Here is a 6,594-nt window from a genome sequence, read left to right as displayed (position 1 = left end):
CAGGATCAATCAACAAGTGAGGCCCAGGGGCCAGGATCTTCTCACAGGGAGAACGGCCAGCCGAAATAGAGATCTGCTTTACAGAAGGAGAGATTCCCTGTATTACCAAAGACAGCTTTTCATCTGGATATCACTCGGTGTGAAATTAAATCCTGGCACATTTGGGAAATGGTCCATGGAGAGGTGATTAATTCTATTAAAGGATCTGGAGGGAACTCACTCTTATTTCTTTTGTTAAGGAACAGAAGAGGAGTCCAGAATTCAGATTGCAGCAGAGTTTCTTCTGAAGCTGATCCTTGAAACTGTCACTTTCATTGGCAGGGTTACTATTATGTGGCTGTACTTGTAAGAAGTGCACTTTAGACTCTGCATTTCCTAATATTTGGAAGTTTGAAGGCTTTGCTCTAGCTCTCCCTCCCTCCCATAGCAGCTCCATGGAGATGTACCTGCGACTGGACGTTTCCTGGTACTGCAGCATTCACCTCCCTTATTTCAATAGGATAAAACAAAGGACTGTCCTGTTTTTACAGTCTACACTGCCCCTCATTAAAAGCTTTCGAGTGGTCCCAGTATGCCCTTCGTAAGGGAACCAATATTTGAGATGCCAGCAGAGCATCACCTTGCCATCAACTGCAGAAAAGTACTTGCTTTCTGGTTTTTGGTTTTGGGTTTTTTGTTTTGTTTTTTTGTTTTGGGGGGTTTTGTGGTTTTTTTTTTGTTTGTTTGTTTTGGTTTGGTTTGTTGGTTTTTGGTTTTTTTTTTATATATATGTTTGTAGTTGGTTGGGGTTTTTGGGGGGTTGGTTTTTTGTTTGTTGGTTGAGGGTTGGGTTTTTTTTTTTGTTTCCCTTCCTCACCATTCATTCCCTTCCACTATAAGCACATCTTTTTGCTTATTCTATTCCTTGTATCTTTACACGCACTGCTTGTTCCAAAAGGAATGGAGAATTTCTGGCATTGAGAAGTGAAACCTTTTCCTTAACTCACCACTAGAAGCAGCTTTCAGTACCAGCCCCTACTGGAATTTGCTGGCAAAGTAGAATGAAGAGGTAGCAGGGAATAAGAGCTAAGTGAAGATGAGGAAGAGGTATGAAGCCATCTACCCACATAGGCTGTAGGAACACAGGTAAACCACAGGGCAGGAGCAAGCTCAGTTTTGCTGAATTAAGAATAGAAGCAGGTGGAGTTGAGGGACCAAAAGGACACATTCAGCAGGTTCAAGGGGTTTTTTTCTGGCAGGCTAATACACGAGCATTGAAGCTTGTGGTCAATGTTTTCCTGGTATCAGCTTAACTCTCCCTTGCTATAAGTGAAGTTTGTTTTTCTCCCTCTATAAGACTTGTCATTACTTATCCCACAGATCACGATTTCACAATTCTTTCCCATTTCTGGCTTTTGAAATGCAGTATGCAAAGCTGGATACATTCTGCCAGCCTAGATTTCACCAAGAAACACAGAGTAGTCATATCTCTCTTCCAACCCCACAACTTGCACATGACAATCCTACTAATACTTCCAGGAACAAGATTTCTTTGTAAAGGAGCATCACTCTGACTCACTTAACCATGATTCACTATGAGCCCAAATCCCTTCCTGCAGTACTGCCTACCTAGGCAGTTGTTTCTTTTTTTTTTTTTTTTTAATCAAATGTTTCCTCCCTAAAGGTAACATTTGTATGAATTTCATCTTATTGATTTCTAACCATTCCTTCAGTCTGGGTCATTTTGAACTCAAAGCCTGCTCTACAGACTGCTTGTAAACTCACCCCCAATGGCAGCCTCCTCAGGCACTGTAAGATATCTTTTCCTGTATGAGCCAAAGTATTAACAGAAGAGAACTGTACCACCCAGTGCAGAGAGCTTGCAGGACTAGGGGGACGGAAAAAAAAAAAATAAAAAAAAAATCACTTTGGCAGTAAGCCAAGGGCAACTATTCTCTAAGAAAGGTTCTTCCAATAAGTGTGATCCCACTTTCTAAGCAAATTCAGTTCGTGCTGCTTTTACAGTGGTGTCCCCAAGGATAATACCAACAACTGCAGTCAACAGGCATTGCACTAACTACCCCATCATTCACCCACTCAGCAGCTATCCAGCTCAGAAGGAAGATTCCCCTTGGACGAGCCACACTCAAAGGAAACTGGCTCAGAGTGCTTTCTTGTCCCATCCAAGTCATCATAGCTTGATCCTTCCTACCTGGCAGTTCAAAAAAAATAAATCTTCAGAATCCCAATGACATGGACTTTTCCACACCCAAAGCACCATATAGCAACCCACACAAAACTCTGCTTTTTTTTTTTTCCCTTTTTTTTTTTTTTTATTTCAAAACCATCTGATAGCAATGCAAGAGTGCCAACACAGCAAAGACTGACCAGCTGACACATCTCTACCGATACAGGGCAGGACAGCTCAGACGGAGCTAACACGTGCTCCGCAATATGTTCACTGCTGTTTTAAAACAGCAGATTACACCAATGCCCCATTCAGAAGATGTCAGGCTGTGTTGGCACATGGTCACGATGTGGTATTACACGGTAATTTTCCCCTCAGCCCAAATATTACTAGCTAACATTCTGGCTAGCCCCTGCAAGGTAATCCCAGGCAGAAAGAAAAATCCAAAATTCTTTCCCTATTAAGTCTGCGCACAACATAAGCAGATTTTTTTTTTTCCTTGAGTTTCAGCTTTTTGCCTGGCTGTAATGAGACAGGGGTTTAAGAGGAATACATTAAAAAAAAATGCTTTCTTAACACTAGCTGCAAATTCACTTGTCTCCTCAAGGCTGATACATTTTCCTTCAAAAGTTTGCATCCTTTGACATCTTTGCAGTCCCTCCATGTTCCTGCTGCTGTTTCTCAGCAATAGATAAGAAAACTTCAAAACCTTGCTCTGCACTGGCAATAATGAGATTCAAAAGAAAAGATTTTTTCCAATCTTTCTACATAAAAAAAGGCCTGAATCAGAGCCCAGCAGTGCACAAATATTACTCATGTCATTGACACTAAGAAAAGGGGAGCGGTGAATAAAAAATGTTAAAAATGAACACAAGGAGCATTGTTTGCATATCAGAAAAATTAATCTACATAGAGAAGTGTAAGAGCCTGCAATTCAGAAAGCAAAGAATTAGGACAGCCCAGCTGAGAATAATTTTCTAGCCAGTTAATTTAATTGCATAAATCATTCCTTTGTTAGCAATAAAGAGATATAATTAAAATGAGATTGCTTCTCATTTCTATTCTCTGGAAACTAAAGGAATTGATTTTGGGGAAAGCATTCTTCCAAATACGAGATCGGCAAATTACATTTACCTTTTTAGAAAGGCTAAATTATTTTGCGCTAATATCATGGAGGGTTTAATTAATTATAGATCTGCCATATGATCTTAAAGAAATAATTTACTTAATGCCTACAGAACAGAAGTTTGTAAGTGCACGTATCCCTCTGATAGATGGTGTGCAGATTTTTACAAACAGGTCAGAAGTTGAACAGGTGGCTGTCAGGAGAAATATAAGGAAATATAATAAGTGTTTAAAGATGGGGGATGGTTTGCCAAGAGATATTGAAGTACTGCTTCCTATTTATTGGCACATACCTGGATTACTGTCCTTTGAACCCCTCTTGAACAGGTTTTCTTCTAATATCGCAATGATGGTTGTTTGCTATCCACAAATCTTCAGGGCTCAATAAGCATTAACAGGTTAATAACAGAACAACAATCAGAGGGGGGGGAAAAAAAAAAAAAAAAAAGGGAAAGCCCACCTATTAAAACAGAATATTGCTTTTGCCGAGTATCACAGGGCTTGGCCACAGTCAGGCCCTTAACAAGGCTGTAACACAATACATCTAAATACAGAAGTCTTATGTCATACTGTACATCATACTCTGTAGGCTCTGCTTTCCCCTCAAAGGCAAAGAATCACAGAACCAGGGAGATCACATCGGCTACTGAACTCCTTCTGCTGCACTTATGGCCAGCCAAGCAACAGATCTCCAACAGAAGAGACCCAAAATAGCCTACGCTACACGTATACCACACGCCACAGCACTTCACCCTAAGTCCTGAGACCTGCAGTAAAAACAAAGGACATAGCATGCAACACAGCATCAACACACCAGCTTTCACCAACACAAATGCAGAAGAGATAAGTAGAAGTGTTCCCAGAAATAGGCAAAAGTCTTCCCAAATCTTCACATGCTCTCAGCTCACATGCCCTGGTAGAAAAGGGTAAAACAACAGCGTCCGTCATTGTCATCTGATGGGAACTCTGAAATTTAGCGATCAGTTTAGCACTGAGTTCGCAAGCAGGATGCACCAAAGGTCTATACTAATACCCTGTCTGTATCATGCCCAGTTCCTACGGATTCTGGGGAAGAAAACCTCAGAAGCTTAGTTAATGGATAAAATTGGCAGGGTGGAAAGGGACTCTTCTACATGCAAGGGGTGTCCAGGAGAAATCCTCCATCACAGACCTTGTGGCATGAACAGCAACACAAGTTCCTTCAAAGCCTCTCCTCACCAGACTGAGTTTCCTTCTAGAAGAGTTGCCTCTTCATTCTTTCCACGGTTTATCCAAGTGCCTTCACTAGGCAGCGTGCAAGCTAGTTTCCAAGTTTCACTCCTTTGAAGGTTAAGAACTCTTCCACCCCAAATGTATTTATAAAGGTATATACATAATATACACACAGCGTCATTTGGAGGACCTGTCTTCTCTCACCATGCTCTCCTAACTAGTTACCATGCAGGAGACCTCAGATACAATGGTGAGATGTTGGGGAGGAAAGAAAAAAAAAACACAAAAAAAAAAAAAACACACACACAAAACCACATTTTTCCGTCTTCCACTAACAGCCAAACAAGCTAAAAAGCAGGAGAAATGCAAGGAAGAGAGCTAAATGACCTGAACAGTTAAATCAGCTGCACTTGGCTCCTGCTGAAGCAGCCCCAGGCGCTCTCCCTGGCCAGGGCGCATCACAGCCTCATGAATACTTCCAGAGCGAGATACAAACACCAGACTGTTGGAGAGGAGCAAAGCAGGCAGTTCCAAAGAGCAAGATCCAAGCAGCAAGACAGTGGTCAGTAATTGCAGGACATCCCCACAGCCATCAGGACTGTGACCGTTTCTTTTAAGGCAAGGAGCCATGACCTCCAGGACACACGCCCTCATACCAGTCTGCCGCCACCACCACCACTGCAGGAAGCAGTCTTCTCCGACAGAAGCCCATCTTGCAAAGCTGACTCTGCCCTGCCTGCCAGGGGCTGCATCACAGGCAAGGAAGAGGATGGAGCAAGGGCTGCTATGGGCAGAAGACAGGGAACAGAATATGTTTCCTCAATGTTGAGCCAGAACAGGGTCTTTCACATCCACTCAGGGCTTCTCTCCACAGGAAAGGAAGAACAGACAATCCTTTCTACATTTTTGAGGCCACTAGTGATTTCATGGACTTTTGTCATGCTGCTCACTTTCTCAGTTGTCCTTTTTATCAGGTAGAAAACTGCCACCCTTCTACCTCCTTCCACAAGAAGCTTCCCCTGCCGTCAAGGATTCCAAAATCTGAGACTCTTCAGACAAAGGATAGACTGCTTTAAGTCAGGCTGGTTTGATGAACACTCCAAGCATCCACAGGAAGTTTTCCACAAATCTCAGGCACTAAGCTGCATCATTTCCAAGGAGGACACATCCTTATGCACTAAACCTTGCAGGCTATGCAACATTGCAGCAGTGTACTTGCCTGGCAACTCTGCTCTTAGTACCAGCTTACCCCATCCTCCCTGGGACCTGCAGGAAACAGAAGCTTCCCAAGACCAGCACAGCCAGTAAGTCATTCCTACATACAGCCTTTGCACACGCAATGCCTCTGCTTGGAAAGCTTTTCTTTTTCTATGTGCTTTGGAACAGGGGGAACAGAACAGGAAGAGCCTTGTCCCGGGGACATCATTAACCATGCAGACCACCATTGCATACTGACGGTACACCCATCACCAGGGAGGATGCTGTGAAGGACGGCAGGTGAGTTGAGAAAGGAGAAGGCTTCGCATGCAAGAGTTAAATAGCAGATAGATTAGACCTCATCATTTGAGATTTCCAGGAAAAGTATTGCGTTGCTATGGAAACCTCAACATAACCCGAGTTTTCCCTCCTTTTGTTTGTTCATTTTCTACAAACACTGGCCTCTCCCAACCCCCTCCGGTGGGCTTGCAGCTTGCAAAATCAAATATTTTTTTTTCCCTCTAATGTCCACTTCTCTTTGCAAGTATATTTTTTGGTACATAGCCTCTCAACATCACTGCCACAGCCTCTAAACACTTTTTTTGCAATAAGTGCTGTATAATTTGCTACCCATTAGGAAACTCAGCTCCTAGATACCTTGGTCTCCGCTTGGGGTGAAAAAGCGAGAAAAGCCTTATGGTAATAAAACTGAGCCTTCTTGGACTTCATTCAGGGAGAAACCACACCTGCAACCTCTCGTCTCCCAGAGTCAGCAACACGCACCTCTAGTGATTGTGTTTTAGTACTTGTAAGAACCTGCCTCATTTTTGGCATTGCAGGTGTTTACTCCCAAATTGCAACAGCTCTGCCCACGACTTTCCATGTAGAAAATG

Source organism: Vanellus vanellus (assembly GCF_965231255.1).
Source record: "Vanellus vanellus genome assembly, chromosome: 5".
In the NCBI taxonomy this organism is placed as follows: domain Eukaryota; kingdom Metazoa; phylum Chordata; class Aves; order Charadriiformes; family Charadriidae; genus Vanellus; species Vanellus vanellus.
This window is presented reverse-complemented; position numbering follows the sequence as displayed.